The sequence below is a fragment of the Pinus tabuliformis genome, chromosome J (assembly GCF_031772625.1).
Source record: "Pinus tabuliformis cultivar Carrire ecotype Pingquan chromosome J, CPIR1, whole genome shotgun sequence".
Lineage (NCBI taxonomy): Eukaryota > Viridiplantae > Streptophyta > Pinopsida > Pinales > Pinaceae > Pinus > Pinus tabuliformis.
This window is the reverse complement of record NC_142295.1, coordinates 1,448,254,213-1,448,274,675: the sequence shown is the minus strand read 5'-3', so window position 1 is coordinate 1,448,274,675 and position 20,463 is coordinate 1,448,254,213. Positions and strand designations below refer to the sequence as shown.

The window sequence follows — 20,463 nt, the reverse complement described above, 5'->3', positions numbered from 1 at the left end:
TTCTTGAAGATCATTTTGTTACATGATAACCATATTTTCCAAGAAAAAAATTTAGGAAGGGAGGTCCAAATACATTTCAATATTTGATTTTGTTTGAAGGAGCTAGCATAATGCTTATGCCAATTTGAGAAGAAGCTAGCAATACACTTTGGCATACTTAAACAAACATATAGAGGGCCCACAACAACAGTCCAAACCTGAAGGGAGAAAGGATAGGAAATGAACAATAGGAATGGATTATTTAAGTTGGGAGTATAGAGGAGGACACGAAGGGCCACATATTTTTATTCTATTGACGTTTTCAGAAATTAGGATTTTTTATGGAGGAGAGTCCAATAGAAGGAATTAACTTTAGGGATGGCATCATTGCACTATACTTTTTTCCAAATTGAAGATTTTGGAGGGATCTGTTCTATAAATAATAATTCTTCATAGCCTACTTTGATAGTGTACTCATGCGTCTTCCATCCCAACTTATTTTTTGAGTCCTTATCTATTGGAGTGTAGCCCAAGAGTTTATATTTAAGGGTGCTAACAAGGTGAGTGAGATTGGAAAGAAATTCTCAATATTCTAGCCAGATTAATAGTCTTATATGTTCTAGTTATTGATTTTGGCTAAGGAGATGATCCCCAAATGTGACAGATGATTTTGGAGTGGACTGATATCTTAGAATTCATGCAAAGGGGGACAATTACAGAGGGGATTAGACCATATACAAATGTGGGTATTGCTTCCAGGGCTCCAACTAATGTGGTTGTTGATCAAAATGGAAGAGGCATATATAAGTCTTCAGACTAGCAAACATGATCTTAGATATGAGAGGGGGGTCGATATATTATTTATACTAGGATACATATATTTACTAGAGAGGACCTAAAATCACCAGGCTTCTTTATTCACTTTGATTTGATAAACTAGCTTTGCTCCCATACCAATTTCATTAGGACTGGATCCTAGTGCCCTAAACATCCATGATCTGAGAGAGCGTGAATTTTATTCAAATTAACTAACTAGAATTTTTTGGATGTGGCTTTGCTTCCTTCCCATAAAAAAATTTCAATAATCTTCCCCATGTTCTGAAGGATGAATTTGGGAGCCATTAGAGAGGAAAATTGGTACAAAGGGATAGCTTAAATGACAGACTTGATGAGAATTATGTGGCCTACTAAGGTGAGCCATTGGGAAGTCCAGGATTCTAGCTTGATTTTGATCTTGGAGAGGACAAAGAACCAACCCTAAGAGTAGGGACTTATCAATATAGGGATCCCAATATATTTGAAGTATTTCCATCTTTCTACGACATTAAAGCCAAAAATCAAGCCAATTTGGAGATGCTTGACCATTGAAATGTTCCACGAGTAGATCTCTGATTTGGATGAGTTGGATAGACCACCTAAGGTAGATAGAAAGTGATCAAGGACCATTTTGAATCTTCAACCAATAGCCATATAGGCCCCTCCAGGGAGAATGGTGCCATCTGCAAATTGGGAATGGTTGGTACTTTTAACAGCAGGAGTGAATTTGAGACATGAAGACAACCAATATTATGTTCATGTTCAAGCTACTTTCTCAAGGTGTCCACAACTAGGATATAAACAAAGGGTGATAAAGAGTAGCCCTGAATATTAATTTAATTATATTACATACAATTCTTTATCTAAAATAAGATAGACTCCTAATAATCAAATATCGTAATAATTAAATAATTATATAAAATTGAGGGTATTAAATTACTTTATTAGAATCCGTCGATCAGAGTGTGAATGTAGAGTATGGGAGTGTTGGGTCCCTATAATACTAGTGATTACCCCATTACTATTGTAGTTGTATTCCTTATTAATATTGTTGTGCCCCTATTGTCCCCATATTGTTATTACTGTGCCCCATAGAATCCCTCTATTGTTATTTTTGTGGCTTTATATTATTATTGTTAGGTCGGCTGGGTTATATTGTGACTCCTTAGACTCCTATATATAGAAAGGAGGTTTTGTCATTTGAATCATCCAAGAATTTCTCATTTGTGTAATGTAAAGGAGGTTTCCCCCTCGAAGAGGCTGAATTCTAAGGCGTTGATCTCTCTTTTTTATCTTTTTGTGAGCCGGTTTCCTAACATTTGGTATCAGAGCTTTGGATTCTAGGGTTTCGTTGCTCCAAACAGGTCATCGTGGAATTTTTGCTATAACTTTTTTCTGCAACGTTTCAGAAGCTAAAAAAAAAAACCCATTTGAGAAGAAATCGCGCTGAACCTTGGGTCCTAATTTCAAAGCTTTTCGCACTATATTTTCGGAGATATGATCTGAGGAAGTTGGTCTTTTTGTAGACTCCTGAATTACATTCCAAACAGGTGACCTAGGGAAAATCATCATAACTTTCTCTCTAAGCATCGGCTTAAAATTTCGTAAGAAGATAGAGAAAGAGTGTAGACTATAGTTTCTTGTATATATTTTTCAGATCCAAAGGTCGAAACAGTGACTTGTGGCACATCGTACAACTTTTCTCTACTGAACTAGTCTATAATTAGGTCATCTTGGGAGATTGTGCATAACTCTTCCTTGGAGAATCCAATTTGGATCAGACTGGTGGCATTGGAAAGAGGACACAGAGGGCTACTATAGGTCACAATTTCAGAACTGGATGATCTGAAATTGCAGAGATACATCAGATTCAATATCAAGCTTCTACAAAGTGAAAAAAGGTGTGTAGTTTTTTTTTTTAATTTTTGCATAAGCTTGGTTTGAAAAATTAGTTTGAATCGGTAATTGATGCCCTGAGGAAAGAAAATGAAAACACTTAGTAAGCAATCTGAAAGCTCTAGCATGACTCATGAAGAAGAGGAAGAAATGCAACATGATATATCAAAATTACGAGACCAAGTGCAACAAGTGTCACTTGCACAAAAAGCAACAGAATCTAAGATGGATGGTTTAAGGAAAGATGTAGAAGCTAAGATGGATGGTTTGAAGAAAGGTGTAGAAGCTAAGATGGATTTTTTAAAGAAAGGCATAGAAGCTAAGATGGATGGCATGGAAGCTAAGATGAATGGCATGGATGCTAAAATTGATGGCATGGATGATAAGATGGAAGAATTGAAGATAAATATGAATAAGTTGCTACAAGAAATGATCACTAATGGTGAAAGGGTAGTAAAGGAAACTCATGATGAGAACAAAAGAAATGTTAATAATGATTCCATAGACTCTAATGTTGGATCGAAGACCCACCATATTCCAAAAATCGATATGAGGAAGTTTGATGGCAAGGATCCCGCAACATGGATATTATAGATGGAGCAATTTTTCGATCTCAATAATGTGCAAAACACACAAAAGGTACGTATTGCAACTTTATATTTGGAACCAAATCAGTTTGTATGGTATCAATGGCTTTGCTCTCGTAAACAAATTATCACTTGGGCAATTTTTACGGAAGAATTGAGAGCACATTATGAGGATACAAAAAGCAACACTTTTTTTAGCCTATTGATAAGTCTCAAACAAAAGGGTTCAATAATGGAGCACATTGAGGAGTTCCAAAAATTGAACATAAGGGTAAAAAATATTCCAGAGGAGCATAGGATTGATGTGTTCATATGGACTTTAAAGGATAATATCCAACATGATGTTCGCCCTTGGGAACCTGATTCATTAGAGAAGGCATTCAGGTTAGCAAGAAAAATGGAAAGCAAAATTATGGCAACCAGGAAGCATACCACTCACAACTATAAAGATGGAAGTGTAGTTGCCCCTAGTCTTCCACAACCTATAAGGTTGACACCACAACAATTGGAAGAAAAAAGAGAAAAAGGGCTTTGTTACAGTTGTGATAGCAAATACACTAAAGGTCATAAGTGTGCTGAGAAGAAATTATTCTACATACATTGTGAAGAGGAAGAAGAAAAGGAGCAAGAAAGGTCAAAAGAAGAGGATATACTCCAGGAACAAAGCCTAGATAAAGAAGAAATTAATCTGACCATATCTTGTAATGCATTGGTGGGAATTACCACTCCTCAAACCATCAAGATAGAAGGACAAATCAAGAAGAAAAAGGTAATAGTGTTGATTGATTCAGGAAGTACCCACAATTTTATTCATTGTAAGGTAGCAAAATAATTGAATTGCTTCTTATATCCAGCACCAGAGTGTCAAGTGATAGATGCAAATGGAGGAACAATAAATTACTCTGGAAAGTGCCATAATATCAAGCTATCCATGGGAGAATATGTATTGACTACCCCAATGCTTTCCATTCCAATCAGAGGTGTTGATGTTGTACTAGGAGTCCAATGACTACAATCCTTGGGTACAATAGCTTTTAATTTTCAATAACTTTTCATGAAATTTTCTGTGGAAGGAAAGGAAGTTGAATTAAGGGGTATTGCAGGGAAACCGAGAAAGATAATCAGCTCTAACGGTGTGACAAAGCTTCTAAAAAAGGAACAAAGAGGTGTAATTGCACAATTATGTTCGCTAGATGTTTCCACATTGGAAGCATCTATTTCTCCAGATATCCAAGATGTCTTGGACAATCATTCCAAGGTATTTGAGACTCCCAAAGGTCTCCCACCTATTCGTGATAATGATCATGCTATTCATCTGATTCCAGGAAGTGTTCCTCTAAACATCAGGTCGTACAGATATCCCTATGCCCAAAAGATATGGTTGCAGAAGTGCTAGAGGCTAGTATAATTCAACCGAGTCAAAGTTCTTTCTCTGTCCAGTAGTATTGGTGCACAAGAAGGATGGATCATGGCGTATGTTTCTGGATTATAGGGAGCTCAACAAGCTCACTATTAAAGATAAGTTTCCCATTCCTCTCATTGATGAATTACTGGATGAATTGCATGGATCAATTTACTTCACCAAGTTGGATCTTCGTTCAGGATATCATCAAATCAGAATGAAGACTGAAGACATTCTGGAAACAACATTTAGAACTCATGAGGGTCATTATGAATTTTTGGTCATGCCTTTTGGCCTTACCAATGCACCTTCAACATTTCAAGGTTTGATGAATTCCATTTTCAAACCATTCCTTAGAAAATTTGTGTTAATATTTTTTGATGATATACTAATCTACAGCAAGTCTTGGAAGGATCATGTTGAACATGTTGACGGGGTGTTACAACTATTGGATGAGAAACAATTATATGCAAAAAGATCCAAATGTTTCTTTGGAGTACAAGAGGTGGAATATCTGGATCATATTGTATCTCGTAAAGGAGTTAAGGTAGACCGTAGCAAAATTAAAGCCATTAAGGAATGGAAAATCCCCACATCCATAAAGCATCTGCGAGGATTTCTTGGGTTGACAGGGTATTATCACAAGTTTGTTAAGAATTATGGGAGAATAGCAGCACCTCTAACAACATTATTGAAGCAAGATGCATTTTCATGGACTCCAAAAGCAACAAAGGCTTTCGAGCATCTTAAAGAGGCAATGTGCCAAGCACCGGTCTTAGCCACACCACACTTCCCAAAAACATTTATTTTGGAATGTTATGCTTTAGGAAATGGAATTGGTGTTGTTTTAATGCAAGATGAAAGACCCGTTGCTTTCGAAAGTCGTCCAATCAAGGGAAAGTTTTTACACAAAGCTATTTATGAGAAGGAAATGTTGGCAATACTCCATGCACTTAAGAAATGACGACCCTACCTAATGGGAAGACACTTCAAGGTAAAAACGGATCATGATAGCCTTAAATACTTTTGAGAACAAATATTATCCTCTGAAGAACAAAAAAAGTGGGTCACAAAGGTGTTGGGTTATGACTTTGAAATCATCTACAAAAAATGGAAGCAAAATGTGGTGGTAGATGCACTCTCAAGAAAGGATGAGGATGTGGAAGCATTGTTGTGCGCCATTTCTATTATCCAACTAGATTGGATAAATGAAGCAAGGGAGGAATGGAAGAATGACGAAGAAGTGTGGGCACTTATTCAAAAGTTACAACAAGACTCCAATACGTCTGATACATTTAGCTGGCAAAATGATTCATTATGGTACAAAGATTGCTTATACCTCTGTAAGAATTCCCAGCTAAAACAAAAGATTCTTATGGAATTGCACACTTATCCCTTAGGAGGGCACTCAGGATTTTGAAAAACTTACCACAGGGTTAAGAAGGAATTTTTTTGGGAGGGCCTTAAATCAGATATTCAAAATTTTGTGGCAGAATGTTTGGTTTGCCAACAAAATAAAGTTGAAACAATTAAGACACCCGGTCTATTACAACCTTTATCCATTCCAAGCCAACATTGGGAGGAGGTTTCTATGGATTTTATCACAGGTTTAGCCAAGTTTGAGGGAAAGAGTGTCATCATGGTGGTAGTTGACAAACTTACCAAGTATGCACACTTTTGTGCATTATCACATCCATTTAAAGCCAATACAGTTTCTACCGCAATTATGGAAAAAATTCAAAAGCTACATGGAAACCCAAAGATTATTGTAAGTGACAGAGATCCCATTTTTACTGGAAATGTTTGGACAGAATTATTTTCTTGTCTTGGTACTCAGTTAGCCATAGCTCATCTTACCATCCTCAATTTGATGAGCAAACTGAGATAGTAAACAAATGTTTGGAAGGATATCTTCATTGCTTTGTATCTAATAAACAGACATAATGGGTCAAATGGTTTCCTCTGGCTGAATGGTTGTATAACACTTCCTTCCATACAGCAACAAAAATGACCCCATTTATGGCACTTTATGGTTATGAGCCACCATCCATCACATCATATCTAAGAAAAATTCTAAGGTTCAAGCAGTGGAACATCACATCGAACATCAACAACAGGTCCTCCAACTCTTAAAGGATAACCTCGTGTTGTCACAAAATAGAATGAAACAACAGGCAGGTCAACATTGCAGCGAAAGAAGTTTTGATCTAGGTGATTGGGTATTCCTACGGCTACAACCATATAAGCAAATGTCCCTTAAGCAAGCTAAGAAGGATAATAAATTATCACCAAAGTATTATGGTCCGTACAAGGTGTTGCAAAAGATTGGTACTATGGCATACAAAGTGGAGCTTCTTGTAGCTTCTCAATTGCACCCATATTTTCCATGTTTCATGTTTAAAGAAGGTTATAGGCGACAAGCTCCCAGTTCAAAAAATATTGCCAGAACTTGACGAGGAAGGAAAAATTATATTGGAACCAGAAGCAGTCACAAAAACAAGAACTCGACAGTTACGAAATTGATCAATTTCGAAGTATCTTATCAAGTGGAAGAACTTATCCGCTGAAGATTCCACATGGGACGATGAGAATTTTATACAGAAGCATCCAGAACTACTGAAGAGTTGAGGACAACACTTTTTTGAAGGAGAGGGGCATGTTGGGTCCCTATAATATTAGTGATTACCCCATTACTATTGTAGTTGTATCCCTTATTAATATTGTTGTGCCCCTATTGTCCCCATATTGTTATTACTGTGCCCCATAGAATCCCTCTATTGTTATTTTTGTGGCTTTATATTATTATTGTTAAGTCGGCTGGGTTATATTGTGACTCCTTATACTCCTATATATAGAAAGGAAGTTTTTTCATTTGAATCATCCAAGAATTGCTCATTTGTGTAATGTAAAGGAGGTTGCCCCCATGAAGAGGCTGAATTCTAAGGCGTTGATCTCTCTTTTTTATCCTTTTGTGAGCTGGTTTCCTAACAGGGAGGGTCCGAGAGGGAGTGTCTTCCACACCCCAAATGTGATGGGAAATAAATATGTCAAGGATGCAACTAGATTTTGTATGCAATGGCACGCAAGGCTCACGGTTGGCATTCACTATTTATTGTAGTGTTATGGAGGGTGTGTTTTTCATTGTAGGTGGTTTGTTTGGAGGTGAGGGTTGGACCTAAGCCTCATGCTTCATGCTTTTTATCTTGTTTGAGCTAGCGAAGACCTTGGTGTTGAGTTTCGAGCTTGTAATTGGGCTAGTGGGGGGTGAATGTGATGGTATATGAAGGTGGTGGAAGAATTGGCCAAGTTTCTTGAGCACTCTCATCTAGGTTTCACTAATGGGAGCTTTAAAGGCTGACAAACTAGTATCTTTCTCAATTTATGCTTCCTTCATGGTTTCTTAGGTTGTCTCTTTTCGTTGCCTAGTTTTGATGGTCATTTTGTTGCTCGGGAGTGTTGAGTTTGGTTATGAGGCTTCAAAATATTTGTCTTTTGGTTTGGGTTAATAGTTTCAGGCTATCTATTAGGGTTAGGGTGGATTGTTTCTTTGTATGCATATCCTATTATTGGATCAAGGGTCTTGGTTAAAATATGGGCAGTTGCATTTTGATTGGTTTCAATTTTTAGTGCATTAGAGTGCTAGATTTGTGGAAATACTAGAACAAACACGGGGGTTTCTATTTAGGGGTTGTTTTTCAGAATTGGTGTTTGGGGCTACTGTATATTTTTTGGTCTCTCTTTGTGCTTAATGGTATTAGGGTTTGGATCCTATATAGAGGTTGTTAAGCATTCTTTCTCTCTCGATATGGTCTATGAAGAGTCTGGAGTTTCTGTTCTAATCTACGGAGATGATATTGCAAGGTGGTATCATGGTGTTGTCATTGTTGGGTCTGGTCTATTTTATTGTTATTTTGCAGAGAGAGGATTTTATAGAAACTTTCCAAAGTGTGACCTCAGTGTAACACTCCTGGCTAAATGACTCATACTTTTGTTTCTGTTATTGTGAGTGGAAACTAAAAAGTTAGGAAAAGACAATGATTGTAAGTATTTACACATTTAATATAAGAAATGCACATTTTATTATGAATAAAAGAAATGTTATGTGTATTGCTAACACTCCTAAGAATGTGTTGAGCTATTGGGTGGAACTAACCCCTAACTGTCAGGGAAACAATTATGCCCGAGAATGGGTAGAAACATAAATTAATATTTTTTTCAATTCTGAGGTATTCAGGAAATGAAAAAGTGGGGAGACTAGAAAAATTGAGAAATCCACCATGTCTGGAGAGAAAGGCCATGAAAACTGGCTTTGTTTAGGAAGAACTCATGGGAGAGAAAGACAATGATTTCCCCGTCATAGCCAATGGGAGAGAAAGACTAGTGGAAACCTAGAAGGAAGTAAGACACTGCTTAAAGAGATTAGTAGAATTTAACTTCTTTAAAAGAAGTTTCAAAGTTGTTTCTCTGATAAAAAGGGGTAGAGATAAAGGGTCGTTGGTTATGAAAGAATCAACATATGGTTGGGAGGACCATGAAAACTCTTAACCCATTCTCTAGAAAAGAACAAATAAGTGACTGATTATGTTTTGGATAGAAAAGAATAAATGAAAAAGAAATATATATTATTCAATGATTGTATGTTGTATGTTAGAGCTAGTCTAAATGAATATTTAGAATGTGCTAGTACTAACTTGTGATAGGTAAAGTGAATCAGTGAATAGGAATTGCAACGAACAAGGTAAGTGGTTATAGTACACTTTGGGTTATTTTCCCATAAAAGTAAAGGGTTGTACCAAGAAGCATTATGAGCAAGTTTTTCTCTATTTTAAATATTAGTTGAGTTATCGGGTTCGATATCTGAAATGTGATTAGAGAAATTATAGTAAATGTGATTAGAGAAATTATAGTAAGTAAGAGGACGCACATACATATATACATAAAGATATATGTGTATTATACTAAAGTTGAAAATGGAACCAAGTTAGCTACCAGTTCGAAAGGGTAGAATAACCCTCTCCCTAAGTGGTAACAGTCCTAGGTTCTAGCAAAATGGTAGGTCTCAGGTAGACATGGTATGCCCCATTACAGGTGTCACCAAAGAACCTGAACTAAATATTAGTAGATATAAATTAAATTACATATGCTATGCAAATTTGAGACATAACCACAGTTACAAAAATATTGTAAAGAAACTAAAATACAAAGATATATATATATATATAAAACCTAACCTAACCTAATCTAACCGGGACATAAAAAATATAAAAAAATCTGGAATAAAGTGGTTCCATATACTATCACTAATCATTTATAGTATTTCTAAAGAAGACAAAAACTTAAAATAAGGCTGGATGCTTTTAAAGAAAAGAAAGTGAGAAATACGCCATTGAGCGTACCTAACATAACTGGGATATAAAAAATATAAAAAAATCTGGAATAAAGTGGTTCCATATACTATCATTAATCATTTATAGTATTTCTAAAGAAGACAAAAACTTAAAATCAGGGTTGATGCTTTTAAAGAAAGAAAGTGAGAAATAAAAAAATCTGGAATAAAGTGGTTCCATATACTATCACTAATCATTTATAGTATTTCTAAAGAAGACGAAAACTTAAAATAAGAGTTGATGCTTTTAAAGGAAAGAAAGTGAGAAATATGCCATTGAGCGTTGAATAAAAGTTCTAATATATTAATAAATAAATTACGCCATCTTACAATTTTTCAATACAAATTTACAATGACTAAATGGCAAGTATTCTTCTAAAGAAAGAGATAAGTCCATAATAATTCCAACAATCGAGATCTTTCCAAAATAATGTCCATATAACATAGTTTATATGCTACAGTTTCGGTTTGAAAGTTTTATTAACAATTCTATTGCTAAAACATCAATAAATACTCCATTCTCCTGTGAGGAGATAATTTAATCGTTAATGAACAACTTAAGCTATAACCACGAAAAAAATAAACTATATAGCTGATAAACTGCAATCTTTGCCGTAGTCTAAGGAGAGGGAGGAATTGTTCAGAAAGTTATGGAAATTTTGGTTATATTTAAAGAAAATCTTGCAAGATTTTTATAAATCTAAGTTATAGTTGTTAAACTTTAAAATTTTAGGTGTCCTAGACTTTTTTTGATGGTGCTGGATCCATTTCCACCATCAAAAACTAGATTCAAAAACTGCCTCTACAAAATTTGATGAAATTTTTTAGCCCAAATTCCAACCACTGTAACTGTCCAGGCAATTCTTCCACCTCGATAGAGGACTCCAATCTTTAATAATGTAATATTTTAACATTACAAAAACGAAAAAGGCGGAAACTGGTTTAGAATCCTGTAAAGAGAAATCTCTATTTAACCAATAAAACTAAGAACCACAAGTTTAAAAACCCTAAGGGTGCATGCAAACCGTGGAAAAAGGATCACGACATTATGGCCGTGAACCCTGGACAGAGAACACTAAAACTGTAAAAACCTAGAAGTGTCGAGCCGTAATATGCCATTGAAAGAAAATAATTTGTCGAAAGAAGTATAACCCTAAGCTGTCAGAAAGAGTCAAACCTGTACATAAGGAAAGAGGTGATGAGTTAGACAAAAAGGCCGAATAAAAACGGTCATTAATAATTTAAGAGCATGGGTATTAATAATTTAAGAGTATGGCTAGAGGATAATCGAAAATTAACCAAGGGTTGATAGGAATCTAGACAAGGTTTCTTCATCCCGTGAGAAAAGGAAGAAACATTTTAAATCAAAAGGAAGACAAATAATCACGGACAATAGATGGAATCCTACTAGTGTTTTACAACGGAATAACCTGAGAAGAAACGAACCAACAATTACTAGGTGCAGGTGCTGTTAAGCTCAAAGAATTTGACAGGAGAATTCTTTCCAAGTTACTGTGAACCCTTGCGGTAAATCCATGAATGACCCTTTCAAAAAAATAAAAATACAGTATAAAAGACACCTTCATGGAAGAAAATAGAAAGGAGCAAGAAAACCACTCGGATACAATTGTTTGGTGTGACCCTCTCAGGGAAGAAATACAAGAATTTACGTAGAAACGTCGCATACCATGAGTCGCCAACCAGAATTCCCTTCCAGGAGACTGAAAGCCTCATGCTACAGGCAGGGAAGACTATATCCATAGCGATGAAGGATAGAAAGAAGGGTTTACCCAAAACTCTACGTTGCAAAGCCACTTTCGAGCGGTTGGAGAAGCAAAGGTGCGTTGAACGTCGATGTGGTGGTGGGTAGTTACCACCAAAACAACCCCAATTACTCCTAGTCGTAAATTCAAAAACCCTAGAGATCATGAGCAGTGGATAAGATGACATGTTTTTGTACCATAATTTGATCGACTCCCATCGGTTGTCATGCAGAGTCAACGAGGGTTCTAAATCCTTGTCCCTGCAGTAAATTAACATGGTGGCCGGACTTACAACATGGATATTAAACATTACCAAACTTATCACGTCAGATTATGAGTGCAGAACCGTGGTTTTATAGGTTAAAGTGAAACCTTGTGACCGACACCAAATATCAAGCCCACGCTAACCATACTCCTTCGAAATATGTAAGGTGGATCCATACCTCAAGCAACTAAGCTTGATACAGTAATACAATCATGACATTGATGTTTAGGTTATGTTTTTTGCAAAACGAAGGTTTGAACATCATAACATACATTTAATGAAGGATACCCTCGTTGCTAGAACGAAAAATAACTGCTATATGGTCATGGTTCGAGTAAGAAAGGCATGCATAAAATAAATATATTCGATAAACTGTAAAATTATTTTCAAAATTGGAAAATATATAAAAAATATAATCTGTGTTACATTAAGATAAACATCCTTACCAAGGGCCATTCCATGAATGTGAGATAAACTCATGATTCTTATAAAGTCAAAACAAATTACTATTGGGAATTTTAATGATCAAGTTAATATGATTCTACTTTTGATGATCATCTCCAGTGTTAATAAAAAAATCATTAAAGTGAAAATGTATCTATGTTAGAATTAATGGAGAAAGTTACAGTTAGTTGTTTAAAGATAGGATTGAGACTCTAAGATTAAGTCTCAGATCCTACTATCTAGGGAGTGGTTGAAACCACTCTATTAGTGTGAAAGCCTATATGTGTTAGGTTGTTCTCTTGATTTAACATAGCGTGTATGAGCGTTTGTACACTCTCTAGGTATCTCACCTGGAGAGCCATTTAGGTAATATAGTCATATTTTAACATGGTATCAAAGCTTCAAGATTGTCAATCCTATAAGCTGTTTGAAAGGCGCAACTAAGGCGAAATCGTCGCTTGGATTGGAAGGCTAAACGCGTTGATCCCACTGTTACCCTCCACACATTTTTCTTTTGATCGGTCGTCACATATATTTGGTGTCGAGTCGCGCAGACCTTCATGAATGCGTGGTGTATATTGGAGCCGACCCTGTTTTAAACAAAAACCTACGTGCTTCTTGTTGAAAACCTGTGTGACCGTGGCTGCTTGTTTTTGAACGCCGAAGAGAAGGGTGCGCGGTAAAAACTGTGGACCTGCATGTGCGCGGTAAAGACTATGGTAACAGATTGCTGGAGAAGCGTCGTTTCCAAATTGAATTTGCGTGGTGATGGAGAAGAGCTGTGTGGTGACCATGGCTGTGTGACCATGGCCGTGTAGTGACTCAAAGAGCTGCATGGGTGAAGTGCGCTCATCCTGTATTAAGAATAGCCCCGTGGGTGAATGATCTGCTCTATGGTGGAGTAACATTAGTGGCCCAAGTTTGGTGCGATTGTTGCATCGTTTTTTAACATCTGTGGAAGGCGTGATGCGGTGGTGAGGACTGCCGACATAGCATAAAACAATTGTTTGTTGCATGTGGAGCTCGAGCAGAGTGTTGAGGCCTGCATGGAGGCTGCGTGGAGGAGATCGGCAACAGTGTGGAGCATGGATCTATTTTGAAAAAATAAGGGGCGTGTTAAAATTGCGTGGATCGACCCTGTAACTGGGAATTGCTTACTGCGTGGAGAAAGCCGGAAGACCTGTGTAACATTGGTGTGGATCTTGAGGCATTGCTACAAAGGCAGCGTTCTACCTATGGTGGATTGAATTCATCTTATGCCATATTTTAATTATCATTTTGGAAATTTTTATTGTTTGAGAAACTTATGTTGTAGATTGTGGAGATTTGAAAATCAATTGGGATTTGAAATTAAATTGGGTAAATTTTCTTTTGAATTATTATATGCCACAGAAAATGCGAAATTTTTTGTTGATTTGAACCCATCTTCAGGAATATAGGTTATCAAAAAGTGCTAATTACATATATCAGAATTAGATATTGAGAATGTTTCTAGCTTGTGAGAGGTCATTTTGTTGCTCGTCACCAGAGCCGAGGGCAGTCTACAAGGTTCTACAGTTGAAGAGATGCCAAAGGGAGAAGTTTCCCACCTGCATGGTAACCGGGTTGTTGGAGTTCGTTAGAGGATTGTGTGGAGCTGAAAAAGGAATCTCGAAGCGAGATAAGTTGGACCTTAACAACATGTCTATATGTTTAGATATTTTCGATTCTGATGATGATGATTTTCTCATGTGGGCATTGAAGGCACACGATTTTATCTTCAGGAAGGGTGTAAAGAGGAACAAAGTGTTGGATATCAATGGGACGAGCCACATGAAGATGATTGCAAAGACAGGGTAGAAGAAGACAAAGCTAGAGAGAATTTAAATTGTGATGATCTCATTAATATTTATGTGTGTGCAGACATTACATCAATGAATGATGAAGACATCATAACTGACTTTCAGATGGTTGATACCGGAAATAGTGAGAGGGAAAATTCTCCTATCCAACTTGTCATAATCTTGAGAAGGGCGAGAATAAGAATTCAAATTTTCCATCACTAGGAAAAAATGAGGTGAAGAGATATCACTACCTCATGTCGAGGAAAGCAAATATGAAGCCTCGACTCAAGATAAACAAGTATGGGCTCTACTGCAAGAAGACTAAAATGAAAAGTCTATTACCAAGTTTTTTCATGTTTTTAAATTGTAAGCCTAGCTGAGACTAGACCAACAAGCATACGTTATTTCAGTACCCTTTCTCCATTAAGAAGAGTGTTAGAATTAATGGAGAAAGTTACAGTTAGTTGTTTAAGGATAGGATTGAGACTCTAATATTAGGTCTCAGATCCTATTATCTAGGGAGTGGTTGAAACCACCCTATTAGTGTGAAAGCATATATGTACTAGGTTGTTCTCCTGATTTAACATAGCGTGTATGAGCGTTTGTACACTCTCTAGGTATCTCACCTGGAGAGCCATTACAAACACTCTCTAGGTATCTCACCTGGAGAGCCATTTAGGTAATATAGTCATATTTTATTAATCTATAGATAGTATTTTGTTTTAAGAGATGTTATAAATGGTATCAAAGCTACAATTCAAAACTAATGCTTTGGGTCAATCATGATTCCAATTTTTCATCTAACAATATTCTCTTTCAAATTTGCATAGCTGATATAAACGAGGAAATTGGATATAGAAAGACAGTATGACAAAACTTCTTGAAGGTACCCACATTAGTGAAGAGGAGACTTATGTACAATTGAGATAGCAAGCCCGGGTTTTTAATAGAGAACTGTTGGAAATGATGCAAATATAAAGTATGAAATACCAAACCTCTTTGATGATCATGAGCGATTATTAAAAGCCAGTGCCGATCAAGAGAAAATAATTAGAAATTACACCAAAAAAAAAAAACAAATTCCAAAAATGGGGAGGAAATGAATGAGGGAGAAAATAGAGAAGAAACCAATAAGTAGAAGTAAATGGAGGAAGAAGGGGAAAGTGAGAAAGGGAGAGTTGAATACGGAGAACATAGCTCATCCAAAAATAAAATGAAACCTAAAGTGGAGTCACATGGGGAATTTCAAAAAATTAAACCCCCAACGTATAATGAGGAACCTAAGGAAGCAACAGAGGCTTGGTTATTGAAAGTAAATCAGTATTTTCAAGCGTACAATTATACCATTGAGTTGAAGGCCAAGTTGGCCAACTATAAATTGCACGGAAAAGTGTCACTGTGGTGGGAAGAGGTGTGAACAATTGATAACTTGGAAGGAAAAGAGGCTAGCTGGGAAGAATTTCAGTGATTATTCTAGGTGAAATATCTTACAAAACGATATTTTGATGATAGGAAAAAGGAGTTTCACTATTTGAAATTGGGACATATGTCAATGGACGAGTTGACCACTAAATTTAAGCATTTGTTACATTATGTACCTCACATAGAGGAAGAAAAAGAAAATTCTAGTGGTTCTCAAGTTGTCTCCCGTTCTCTTTTAAAGTAAGAATTGAATATGATAACCCCAAGATAGATGCACAAAGTTATTTGAAAGGAAAAGATTTTCTATCAACAAGCCAAACAGAAGAATGAGAACGTGAAATCTTGGATTAACAAAAAAAAGAGTGATCAATGAAAAATGGTAAGGGGAGAACGAATATACAGTTCAAGCAAGATGGTAAATGAGGATAGAATCGTAATTTCAACAAAATAATGGATAGTCCCAGAAATAAAAAATGCAGACCCGAAATGGGTCTAAACAAATTGAAAACAACAAAGGATCTAACAGGAAAGAGCGGGAGACATTAAAATATTAGGGTTGTGGTGAATACCACCTGTTAAGAAATTAGCTTTACAATACAAAAGCAGTTCAACATATTCAAGATGGTCAAGAGGCCTCCAACTTTAATGATAGCCAGAAATATTCTTCGCATTAGCACAACCCTAGTGGAGCGTGACGTGGAGCACCAATCCACTATGGTGGAAGTAGAAGGTACTATCCATGACCAATCTATTTCAATATTAATTGATCTTGGTGCTAGTCTAGCATATTATTGAGAATTACACAAAGTTTACCATAAACTTTCATAATCATTGTCATATTCATGTTGAAATTTGGAGTTTGGTTGAATATATATTTTTAGTAAACTAAAAAATAATTATATAGATTTAATTTTTATTTGTGTATTTTTTTATATATTTTATTTGAGAATAATTTATAATTACATTTACTATTTTCAATTTATGAAATTTAATAATTTAATTTTTTCAAATTATAATTTTATAACTTTATATATATATATATATATATATATACTTAGTTAAAAACCTTTTACATGGTTAGAAGTTTGAATTCACTTAATGAAATATAAAACTTGTTATATTTCATATACATTGAATTGCCTTACGGGGAGCAGCGTAATTGGAAATCATGTTGTTATGAAGTATCTTGTAAACCATGAGATTCAAATTTCAAATATTGAGATGAGAAAAAATTTACATTGCAATCGCTTTCTCAATGATTTCTAGTTTTACCATTGTAAACTGAACCAAGTTGGAAAACTAAAATGCCTACCTTAATACGTATACTTTGTCAAAAAACCAAAATGGACAAAAACATCCTCACACTAAACAACCTATATTTTTACCCACTATAAACCAACACTCAAATTTCTTGATGAACTTTTTAGTCCAAGATTATGACTAGAGATGCAACAGTGGATTTGGCATAAGACTAAATTTGAGTTGGCACTGGAGATGTAGCAATAGATTTGCCCTGAGGCGAGACTTGAGTTGGCCCATTTGACTGGGTGTCTGAATCCGAAACCACATATAGTTCTATGCCATACACTCAAACTACTATATCATCCAAATTAAATCTAATATTTCTCAAAATTATCTTTACATTAATAATCACTATTACGTAAACTATAAAATTCAAAATTTTAATCTTTATAACTACAAACAAAATTTTATATATATAACGGTGAAACTAAAATCAGCTAAATAAAATATAATATTGATTTTATTTCATACGCATTCTACAAAAAGTTAGAATATTTGATTTGATTTCATACGCATTATATAAAGTTACAATTTGACATTTTTATAAGAAATTTTAGTTTTATTAGTAATTTCTTAGACGAGTCAATAAAGGCTGTTTAAATTTATTAGATTGCCCAAAGTCAACACTTTCACATTTGAAATTAACCACGTCTAATCAAATCCAACTACCTTTCACACTTGAAATTAACCACTTCTAATCAAATCCAACGACCTTATAAAGAGATAAAATATATTTTCTCTAGATTATTAATTACCACCCACTTCATTATTATTACTTGTGAGAACTTTGGAAAAGTTGGACTCTAAACCGACGTTTTTATTATTATTCATTTGTTTTTATAAAACACTTTGAGATAATGAGAACTTTGGAAAAGTTGGATTCTTTTACACATATCTAAAATGATAATATTTATATTCGTAATTCTAAATATAATCCAGCTACCTTACAAAGAGATAAAATATATTTTCTTTAGTTTATTAATTACCACCGACTTATTTATTATTAATTTGTGAGAACTTTGAAAAAGTTGGACTCTAAGCCGACTTTTTTTATTATTATTAATTTGTTTTTATAAAACACTTTGAGATAATGAGAACTTTGGAAATTTGGATTCTTTTACACATATATAAAAGGATAATATTTATATTCGTAATTTTAAATATCATAGATTGGAATTTTAAATATTGTAAATTAAAAAATAATATTATTAATTTTTGTGTAGCTATAATTTTATTAATATATTTAAAATATAGATAAGATTACTACACATAAATTCCAAACATCAAAATTCCAGAAACCTAAATTATAATAAAATTTACTTTATATCAATCATTAAATTTAATCAAATACAAAACTTAATAAATAAAATAAACTATAACCACACATATTAGTGGCGTGAAAGCACAAGGCATCAAAATACACAGTCAATTCTTAATGCTGATGTTTTCCCTAACAAATCATAAAGTGACACCGAGCCTTTGCTTTGCTTCATCAACACGGCAATACATAAATCATATCGCGGCCAAGGCTGGGACGGGATAAGGTTGACATGATGTGGCATGGTGTCACACTGCAAAACATGTTACCACGTATATGTTCTTAAGTTGAAATTGTATAATTTCTGCTTTAAATTTGACCGTTAGATCCGTAGAAGTGGAAACCGTCTTACCAGGTATATGTCCCAAAGTTGAATTTGTGTAAATTCCGCTTTAAAATTGACCGTTAGATCCGTAAAACTACAAAACGTGTTACCAGATATATGTTCTACTTGAAATTTTTAAAATTACGCTTTGAAATTGACCGTTAGAGCATTAAAGGACTCGGTTTGTTCTACAAACGAACGCGTGGACTATTCTCATATCCTTTGCACCGCCTCGCTACTATTTCTCATTCAATGGTATATAACATCAATTCTGAACCCATCAAGAACTACAGAATCAATCCATCATCGTAGTTTTTCCTTACCTTCTGTGAGTTGAAACTTCCAGAATCAGTCCATCATCATCGTTTTTCCTTACCTTCTGTGAGTTGAAAGTTCCAGAATCAGTCCATCATCATCGTTTTTCCTTACCTTCTGTGAGTTGAAAGTTCCGGAGGTCGACTCTGAAGAAATTCGCCATGTCTAACAACAATTTTCAATCACCACCTGCAGGATACCCTGAAGGAAATCCTCCGCCAGGTTCGGCTCTCTGTGCTTCCTTTTCTCTTATTTTCATCAAGTATATATTTATATCACGAAATTATGCATGCAAAGATCATAAATCTGCAGGAAAATCATAGATCGCAGATTACGCACAAAAAACCATAGATCATAATTTCCGACTTGCTGAGAAAAGTTTTAAAAGTGGTAGATTTCATTTTTCATTAAAAGGGTTTTAATGTGGTTATCAGGGTATCCCACTCAGGCTCCTCCTCCACAGTATGCTGAAGCAGCTGGACCTGTTAAAAAGAAGACACGAGGAGAAAAAGGATGCATTGAAGCATGGTATGAATTCAATTCAATTATATATATTTATTGATTGGTTGGGATATGATTTAGTGTTATTTATTGTTTGTTTTGTTTTGGATTTGCAGCCTTGCCGCTTTGTGCTGCTGCTTTGTGTGCGAAGAGTGTTGCTGAGGAGAAGTTCTATCTTCTATGGGAATACAAAAATGGATTTAAAGACTGTATGATAATAAAACTATGTTCTATAATTACCGCAATTTTTTAATTCACTGTTACAGTGAAAACAGATTTATGTGCTTTATAGTCAGTGTTAAACAAAATGAGATTTAAAGACTGTATGATAACAAAACTATGTTCTATAATTACCGCAATTTTTTTATTTCACTCTTACAGTGAAAACAGATTTATGTGTGCTTTATAGTCAGTGTTGCTCTAGTTGCTTTTTGCCATTTGCTTACAGCCCTTTAGAATTCAGTGGCAAAGCTTTATTGATGTAACTTGGTTCGAAAGTTAAGAATAAAAGGCAACGTGGTTCGTTGATTTTCTATCTTGTATTTTCACTTTCTCAAATTTGCTACATCTCTTTTCTTCTGTTATTTGATTTTAAGATGCATTAATTTTTTTTTTAAGATTCTCATAAACTTGATAAACTTAAAATTAAAATATAAAATCTCTTTATGTAAAGTTCCTAAAATATGATATTATTAGAATACTTGGGCCTCTCAATTTCGATTTACCTTAATCACGTTATAAAATTAAATTTATCACTGAAGTGTGCATTAAATGGTTTGTCTGAAAGTGTACTCTCTCTACCTTACATCTTAAGTAAGTTTAAGTGCTGTGGTTTATTGAAGTGGACCAATTAAGTGGTGTGGTTTATTGAGGTGGAACAATTAAGTGGTGCGGTTTATTGAGGTGGACTAATTGTATG

At 35.0% G+C, this 20,463-nt stretch overlaps 1 long non-coding RNA gene across 1 annotated transcript; it reads left to right on the top strand.

Annotated features, from left to right (window-relative positions):
- The first annotated feature begins 18,991 nt into the window (after positions 1-18,991).
- On the top strand, positions 18,992-20,079 carry LOC149232822 (uncharacterized). The gene is made up of 3 exons (XR_016248190.1): positions 18,992-19,265; positions 19,478-19,571; positions 19,661-20,079. It is a non-coding gene; the product is annotated as an uncharacterized LOC149232822 (long non-coding RNA).
- The last annotated feature ends 384 nt before the right edge of the window (positions 20,080-20,463 follow it).